At 34.3% G+C, this 9,914-nt stretch overlaps 1 long non-coding RNA gene across 1 annotated transcript; it reads right to left on the reverse strand.

Annotated features, from left to right (window-relative positions):
* Positions 1-8,193: 8,193 nt before the first annotated feature.
* LOC127853529 (uncharacterized) lies at positions 8,194-8,990 on the reverse strand. The gene is made up of 2 exons (XR_008036656.1): positions 8,793-8,990; positions 8,194-8,636 (listed from the first exon to the last, which is right to left on the reverse strand). It is a non-coding gene; the product is annotated as an uncharacterized LOC127853529 (long non-coding RNA).
* Positions 8,991-9,914: the final 924 nt, after the last annotated feature.

Raw genomic sequence — 9,914 nt, forward strand, 5'->3', positions numbered from 1 at the left:
TAAAGCTTCTTCAATTTCAGTTTTACATTTTATGACCTGCAACATATTCTATGCTACTTCATTTTACTATGGTAAGTCATTAAAGTGTGTTTTTTTTTCAACTATATAATGTGCTAATCTCATATAATGAATTACTACCCCATTTAAAGATGACACCTAATCTAAATTTATTAATACAATAGTTATAATTGTTTTATTGTAACATACTATTCCACTAAAAATGACCATCATAGAACATCAATGTTGTGCTGATACTAAAATTGATCTCAATTATTTAAAGAAAAAAATCTATCAGGCACTTATAAAAAATATATAATTAGGGTGTCAAAATTTAACAAACTGAACAAGTCAATTTGAACTTCTCTTGCAATGCAAATGGAGCCACTTGAAATACCAAATTGTTCCCATACAAGTCGGCAATATAGCTATGACATTGTGTCTATTCATAACATGCATCAGATACACCTTCTGAAACTTTTAAAGCGGTTTTGAAAACGCTATTTCATTGCAAACTTTCGTCAATAAAGGATACATGTTGTTATACAACCGAAAGTGAAAGTACAGTTTAAAAAAATGAATAAAGAGCGAAATTGTTGAAAACTTACGAAAACCTTAATTGATACTAACATAGGACCGTAAGACTGAACAAAATTATACTTAACTTTTAAATCATAACATGAAAATTTACTTATATGGCAAATTCTTCATTTATCCGCGGACTTCTTTGTGTCGTAGTCATAAATGCCTCCAAATGGAGGTGCGTGATGCGTCTAAGTATAGAGCAATCGTGATACATCGGCTATCTCGGATTCCTCCGTAAGATAGGCCTCGTGGCTCAATCGCACATTCTCGGCCCTTTCCGTCAAACATCGGATTATGATAATCTGCGAGGGGTACCGAATGCTCGTGGCAATCTGAACGCATCGGACAGTGGGCTACACCACACCGTCTCTCTGATGTACGAAGGCGGCCGTCATATTGGATTTGGAACTACTTTTGAAAACAATATGGCGGCCCGACGGTTTCAAACCTGACGTAAAGAAAAAAACAGTAGAATGTGTTGTTTGTAGCTCGTCTGTTTCAAGATTACATTCTTTAAATAAAATAAAGTGTAAAGCTGTGAATTCCCACAACATAATTACACTTGTTTAAAAGTAAAGTTTCCAATATTGGCATTGAGTACTCCTATAGTATTAATTATCAATAATGACTTCATGTATGTATTGTCAATATAAATTGCCGCAATAGAGTCTTTTGATGATTTCTGCTTTGGCAGACTCTTGGCTCAGATTTATTCTGAACGCGAATAATTTCAGCTATCCTTTAAATATGAGGTCGATACATCATGTATACAGCTGTAGAGTAATTTACGTCTAATTATTTGGACTAAAAAATGGCATTAAGTTATTTTTAAATTTTCACGTTTTGGTAAATTGAGAAAATTTAAAAACAATGTTTCAGATTCGCATATTTTGGTTTTAGTTATGATATTTGCAAGGAAACAGTAATACTGACCATTTACCATGCTCTGAAATAGCCATTATATGCATCTTTTGACGATTTAAAAGCCTGAAAATTATAAAGCATTGTAATGCGAAACGATTGAATAATTTGGAGAAATCTTTTGTTGTCCTTATATTTTGTGAAGCTATGAAGATTGCTTATATATAGTATAAAATACATCCTTCATTCAATAAGCACGGATGTTTGAGTAGTCTAAATGGTAGACTTTAAATCCAGGAATCTAGGGGTCAGTGGTTCTAGCCCTAATGAGGGCTACTTTTTTTCCTTATTTTAATTCTATTCTTGATTTTTAACTGGCACCTTTGAATTGACTGTTTTCGTTATAATTTGTGACACAACAAGGATTGCTTACATAAAGTATAAAATACATCACTCATTGTATACGCATGGAAGGCCTAGTGGTCTAAGTGGTAGACTTTTACTCAAGGGGTCAATGGTTCTAGCCAAGTTGAGGGTTACTTTTTTATTTAATTTTATTCTTGTTTTTTATTGGAGCTTTTTAGATCGAATGTTTACATTTATCAATATTGCATTTAATGACACAAATAATTTGGGAGAGTTCTTTTTTTATTGTTTGATTGTGTGATATTTCAAGGAATGCTTATATAAAGTATAAAATAAACCACTGACTATAAAAGCACTCATGGCCCATTGGTTTAAGCGATTGACTTTTAACTCCAAGGGTCAGTGGATTGAGCCCAGTTAAGGAAGACTTCCTTTCTTTTTTTCAGCGTAGCTGTTTAACGTCACTTTTAACCTTAGTTTACCTTTAATCATGACCATATAAAAATTCCCGCAAAATGAATAAATCCGAATAGTACTTTAGCTAATAATACAAAAATCACTGTGAACAATGGATGCAAATCATTGAACAGAAATATGAATATATTGTAAAAAACATGTGCATGTTAATTACAATAAATTAAAATCATGATTAAAAACATTCTCTAAACATTACACCGAAACGTTTTTCCTTAGTTTAAGAAGCATTATAGCATTAATCACATGTCTCTAAAATTAAAAGAAGCTATTGTTTACATGCCGTTACGCTCACACTAAACACTAAAAAAACACACACACAAAGTGTAGCAAAGGTACACAAAGTCAAACACATGCTGCAAAGTCCAATAAACCCACTGTAACTCTTGGATTGCCTTTGTTATAACTTGCCTGGAATTATATTAAAACTACTGTAGACCAAATAAAAACAGTTATTTATGTTAAAATCTTTGTTCCTCCTTAATATATTCCCCTAATAGTCTTAAATTTATTGAATAAAGGATACACTGGTTAACTTATTTGTGTTTTGATCTGACTATACTTGTCTTTGTAGCCTTTGCTAGACTGTGTGTGTCTTTGCAGTGTTTAGTGAGACCCACTCTTATCTAAATTTGTAAACAGCATAGTTATACATGTCAATGTATCAAGTCAAAAAATGTAATAATTTATACTAGTGTTAGTCTGTTGCACGATTTAGTTCACTGATATATTAATTAAATGTGTTATTACTATTAATCACTTCAAGTGGCATAATAATTGATCAGGTGTGTATTGCGCATCAGATCCAAGAAAGAATCGACGCTTGCTGAAGAACTTTTTATTTCAAGATGGTGAGCATAATTAATTGTAGATTTCACCAAGCGCTTATTATATCTAGTTCTGCGGGTTTTCAATGTACATAGCATCAATAGCTTTTGCTGCCATTTTGTTTATCGGTTGCAATTTAGTTCAAACACCCATATGCCTAACGATTGACTGCCCACAATGTTTACCTAATTCTTGATTATGGACATTTTATGAGCAAATTATCGCGTTATATAATTTTGTTGTTACCAGTGCAGCAAGCGCCCCTTTTTTTCAACAACGATATGTTAAGTCATTGAAACTTTAAAAGTGTTTTCTGTTGAGTTCAGTAACAATGTTTATATGTGAATATCTGTAACATTATATATATATTGCTAAGTTTTTTTTTATTAAGCTAAACATTTCAGTACATTATACTTTCTTGAAGAAATTTTGATGAAGTAATCCCAGAACTTTCCAAGCATATGTTCTGTGTACATCTTTTTTTCTTTATCTGTTTCTTTTACATTGAAAATACTAGTTGGAAACTGTGTAGAGCTATGATTGTCCCACTTTTGTACATGATCTGATGAACATGACCATTCCAAAACTCTATTTTACTGTCTGTTCATGTCAATCTACTATCTAGTCAATTAATATTTCTGTGTTTTTTGTTTAAACTATTTGGGATTATTTTGATGCATGCTACATCAATTAAAAAGTTTTATTTCTTACCGTACAAGAAATCAAACGTTTATCTTGTAAAATGTTGCAACTCGGCCCTGTTTGTATATAAAGTTCATTGAACATTATATAGATCTTAATAGTTTGTGCAGCCCAAAATGTCATATTTAGTTATTCTCATTATTTGCTACTTAATTGCTAGCATAAGAAACATACCATTGTAGTTATTTGAATATTTGTTTCGATTTAGTTGTTGCAGTTTCTTACCGCCTCACTGTCACATGTACCAACACATGTACTCACAGATGTAAATAAGCAAACACATTTTCAACAAGTTGTTGGGTTATGTGTCCAGATTTTTATGGGGATCAATTATCAATTGAAATAAAAAAGGCATTTAATTGTTTCTATAACAAAAAAGTGGTTTTAAATAATCTTTTTCTGATTTCAGGTTCAGTGCTGGTGGAAAAACATGAGTTCCTGATCCAGAGCAGCTTTAAAGGTGAGCCCTTATGATACATGTCATTATCAATGTGACAGTTGCCTTAAAAAATGGATGGAGAATAAATTGTTTTTAAAAAGCTTAAAACGTTAATTTACATATTTTGTGTCAAGACTTAATTAAACAATTAATATAGTTTACAGAAATTATTGTAACCAATATTATTGCTGTTAATTGGAACATCCTTATAGTGTAAGCAAACACACCTTTCTATATGGAGAGGAAATCCAGGTTCAAATCCTGGTGGGGATCCCATATTAGCAGCAACTTAGATTATGTTCATATTGATTATACAAACAATACTTTTTGTTGTAAAAGTGTGTTGTATTTAATATGCAAATAAAATTTTCATTGTTTTTTTATAATTTTCTCTATCTCACACACACTTACGCAGTAATTTTGTTTTGTTTTACTTCATGTCATGTATCATTCGTATTAGGGCACCATTATTAGGTTCACATGATATCAGATGTCAAAAACAAAGGCCCATAATTATGTCCTGGCAATTTATCATAATTATAAAACTTTTACTTTGAAAAGAAAAGGGTTCTTCTTTGTTTCTACAACAGAATCAAATAAAAACGTTATTCTTCGTACTATATTACAAAATCAGGATATACGCCGAATATCTTTTTAGCTCCACTGGCCAAAGACCAGCAGATCTTATGTCATGGTCCAGTGTTCGTCGTGTGTGCGTCCGTCCGCGCGTTAACTTTTCCTTTAAACATCTTTTATCTTTAACATGAAGTACAAAAAACAAGTGCAAAGTTTTAATTGTTTTTGTCCATAGTCTTAAACTAAAAATCCAGATTGAGAAAGAAATTGCCCTCAGTAATGACACATTACAATTCTTTGAACAAAAATGGAATCGGATACAATTTTCATAATGTTTGTCCACTTATATACATTTCACTCTAATGTTAGTTTATCTTTCTAAAATATTTGTGTATATTTTTTTTCAATCTTATAAGATCATTGTGAATATACAACAAAACACACAAGTCCAGTATGCTTTCTTCCCACTTTATACAACTCATCATTTTTCATAACTGTTCCTCTGTTGTTCTTTTCTTTTCTCTTAAAAAAAAACACATATCACAAACAACCAAAGTAAAAACATATTAACCCATTTAAAAAAAAATAAATTTCTTAATCTTAAGGAAACCAAAAAAAGTATGTATATTAGCATATCTTGTATAACATGTCTGAACTTTATTGCTTTGTACAATCACTTTGTTGTATGATCATATACATGTATACATTGTATGTACTATATTGACTAAAAAAAAATGTAAAAAAATTAAAAATAACATAATTCTAAAACTTTTACTTTGAAAAGAAAGGGGTTCTTCTTTGTTTCTACTACAGAATCAAATAAAAATGTTATTTTTCATACTATATTACAAAATCAGGCTATACGCCGAATATCTTTTAGGCTCCACTGGTCAAAGACAAGCGGGGCTTATGTCATGGTCCTGTGTTCGTCGTGCGTGCGTCCGTCCGTCCGCGTGTTATCTTTTCCTTTAAATAGCTTCTTCTCCTCAACTACTGGTCCAATTCTAATCAAATTTCTCAGGAATGTCCCTGGGGTGAACCTTTTTCAAATTTGTTCAAATTATGCCCCTGGGGTCAAATTTGACCCTGCCCAGGGGTCACAAAACTGAAAATTTGCTTATATAAGGCCTATTTTGTGAAAACTTTCAAAATCTTATCGACAATAACCATTGGGCCTAGGGATATCAAATTTGGTATGTAGAGACATCTAATAGTCCTTTACCAAATTTGTTCAAATTATGCCCCTGGGGTCAAATTTGACTCTGCCCCGGGGGTCACAAAATTGAACATATGCTTATATAAGGCCTATTTTGTGAAAACTTCAAAAATTCTAGTCCATAACCATTGGGCTTAGGGCTACCCAATTTGGTATGTAATGACATCTAAAATAACCTCTACCAAATTTGATCAAACAATGCCTCTGGGGTCAACTTGGACCCTGCCCCGGGGGGTCACAAAATTGAATAAACGCTTATAAAGCGCCTATTTTGTGAAATCTTTTAAAATCTTCTTGTCGAAAACCATTCAGACTATGGCTACCAAATTTGGTATGCAGTAGCATCTTATAGTCCTCTACCAAGTTTGGTCAAATAATGCCCTTTGGGTCAAATTTGACCCTGACCCGCGGGTCACAAAATTGAACATTATATACGCTTATATCTTGCTTATTTTGTAAAAATAAAATATTCTTGTACTTAACTCTAGGACCTAGGGCTACCAATTTTGTATGTAGTGAGATATAGTAGTCCTCTACAAAGTTTGCTCAAATTATGCCCCTGGGGTTAAATTTGACCCAGCCCAGGGGGTCACAAAAGTGTACATGTGCTAAAATAGGGCCTATATTTAAGTATTTGCACATGCTGAGAATATTTGTTTCAGCCTTTTTTTCAGCAGTGGAGCGATACAGGGCCATCATGGCCCTCTTGTTTAATAATTAAGACGATAAATGGTTTAAAGCTTGTCTTTGACGTCCTTGCTTCTGGAAAGCAGAATTGTTTAGGCATAAATGACTTCTCTTTTTTTGTTAGAATCAACATTGATGCATTATTACTTAAGCAAAGTTGAACTCTTTAAAAACTCGATGACTGGGGGACTAAATTTTTCATGTTTGTTGTTTACAATTTACTGAATATATAAATGTTAATGGTGAACAAATGCCATCTCTCTTTACAGGGAGATGGTGTTTTTTCATAAATATCCAGGTTATTTTGTATGAATAAGACCACATAACAAATTCATATAGTATAAAATGAATTCTGAGCTATACATGTATGATGATGACATTATGTGTTTCGCTGTTAAAAAAAATACAGAGAAAATAGACTACAGCTGCATGCCACAAGAGTTGTTATAGGGGAATTTTGACAGTATTGCCCCGGACTTTTGCCCATTTTGAAGGATAATCTTATAAAAAAACTGATTCTTGGTTTAGCGTGCATAGGGGATGGAGGAGCATTTATTGGTGCCTTTTAAAAAAGTTGTTTCATATTGTGGAAAATTGAGTTTTAAAATGTATAAACGATGCCTTAAATAAGCCAAATTCCAACAATGTCTTTGGTTTTTCATTTAAAAACAAGAGATGTGTTTGTCAGAAACACAATACCCCCTATTGCGCCGCTTTGAAGCCATTTATTTGACCTCGAAGGATGACCTTGACCTCACCACTCAAAATGTGCAGCTACATGAGATGCACATGCATGCCAAATATCAAATTGCTATCTTCAATATTGCAAAAGTTAGGGCAATGTTAAAGTTTTCAGACGGAAGGACAGACAGACAGACTGACGGACAGTTCAAAAACTATATGCCACCCTACCAGAGGCATAAAAAACTGTATTCTTAATTTGTTTATAGGTGTTATTGGTGTCTCCACAGTATAGGAATAACCAATTTACACTTAAGGCTAAAACAGGGCTGATCCATTATATTCACCACCAGGTTCATTTAAATGCTTACTGGGTCAAACATGCGCCGTGGGGATACGCGTCGGCCTCTGCCGCGCCACTTCTAGTTACAATTGTTGCCTGCACAGTTTACCATATTTAGTGTTTTGGTTGCCCAGCTAAAGAGTATCGGCCTGGCCAGAATAACAACATCTGGAATTAAGTTACCTAGGCTTAAATATAAACAAGAGTGCCAAACTGTCACAAGATACGCCCGTTTTAAGGCTTTGGACAACTTGATAACTTTAAAATGACCCATTTTTGAACTTGACCTACATATCATCTAGACACAACTTCTGACCAAAGTTGATGAAGATCTGATGAAAACTACTTCAATTAGAGAGCGGACACCATGCTAAATGATTGAAATGCACTAAGTGACCTCGTGACCTAGTTTTTAACCTTGCATGACCCATATTTGAACTTGACCTACATGTAGATATTGTCTAGACACAACTTCTGACCAAATTTGGTGAAGATCGGATGATAACTACTTCAATTAGAGAGCGGACACCATGCTAAATGCTTGAAATGGTTTAAGTGACCCTGTGACCTAGTTTTTGACCCGGCATGACCCATATTTGAACTTGACCTAAACATTGTCTAGATACAACTTCTGACCAAGTTTGGTGAAGATCGGATGAAAACTACTTCAATTAGAGAGCGGACACCATGCTAAATGCTTGAAATACACTAAGTGACCCTGTGACCTAGTTTTTGACCCGGCATGACCCATATTCGAACTTGACCTAGATATTGTCTAGATACAACTTCTGACCAAGTTTGGTGAAGATCGGATGAATACAATTTGAATAAGAGTCCGGACAAAGTGGCGCCGTTGAAAATGCACTAATTGACCCTATGACCTAGTTTTTGACCCGGCATGACCCATATTCGAACTTGGCCTATATATCAACTAGATGCAACTGCTGACCAAGTTTGGTGAAGATCGGATGAATACAATTTGAAATAGAGTCCGGACAAAGTGGCCCCTTTGAAAATGCACTTATTGACCCTATGACCTAGTTTTTGACCCGGCATGACCCATATTCGAACTTGGCCTAGATATCAACTAGATGCAACTGCTGACCAAGTTTGGTGAAGATCGGATGAATACAATTTGAATTAGAGTCCGGACAAAGTGATGCCTTCCGCCCGCCGCCCGCCGCCCGCCGCCAAGGGGTTTCACATAATACGTCCCGTATTTTATACGGGCGTATAAAAATATCTACCAGAAGTACTGTATGGTTGCCATCATCAAATGCACAGAAAGAATTGTTTTCAAATTCAATCAAGCTCTCCACTTATTCCATCCTGCGAAACCCTTTAGGTGTCTCAATACTGGTAATAGTAATCTCAATACTGATAATAGTAAACCCCACTGAGGGCCATATGGCTTGTATATAGTTTGTGACTGTCTGGCTTGTCACTATAATGTTGTTGTTTTTTTTTGGGGGGGGATCTAGGTGGATTTTACTATTTCTTATATAACACCGAAGAGTTTTCCCTGTACCACTGTACAGTGTTGTACGCTTGTTTATGGTATAGAACCTAAACATATGGATTAAATCTCAAAGTTTTTTGCCCTGCAGAACATCCGCAATGTTGTACCGGTAATTAATGCAATTTATGAAATACTGGTTCATTAAGTTTGAATAATGGTGTTGTTTACACTTCAAGAAACAACTAATTGGCTTTCAAAACATTTAATTAACATTTGATAGTTTGTATGTAATGACATCTAATGTTTAACAATAACAGAAACAAATATTCTATTATATTACTCCTCAGAGATATTGGTCCTTCTATATCTATATTATCAATTAATTAAGTGCAAATTTAATGGTGTGTAACCCGAACTATATTTTCGGTGTAATATCTTCCGCCTAGAGGCGTTAGACATATCCTTCCACCAAATACACCCGAGAGACGATCGCCGATATGGCGGATTTGTCCGAGGAGTCCCGATTGTGCTCGTGGCTAACGGTCGCCATATTGCCTTGTATTACTACTTTACTACCCAAAAGGTTGTCAGTCTATTGTTATGAGGCTGTATACATGCGCGTTGAACTAGCGCCAAACTTTTTACCGAAACTTTGATATTAAGAGCACTATTAACGTTCATTTGTGTTGCATTTTGACCT

The sequence above is a fragment of the Dreissena polymorpha genome, chromosome 12 (assembly GCF_020536995.1).
Source record: "Dreissena polymorpha isolate Duluth1 chromosome 12, UMN_Dpol_1.0, whole genome shotgun sequence".
In the NCBI taxonomy this organism is placed as follows: Eukaryota; Metazoa; Mollusca; class Bivalvia; order Myida; family Dreissenidae; genus Dreissena; species Dreissena polymorpha.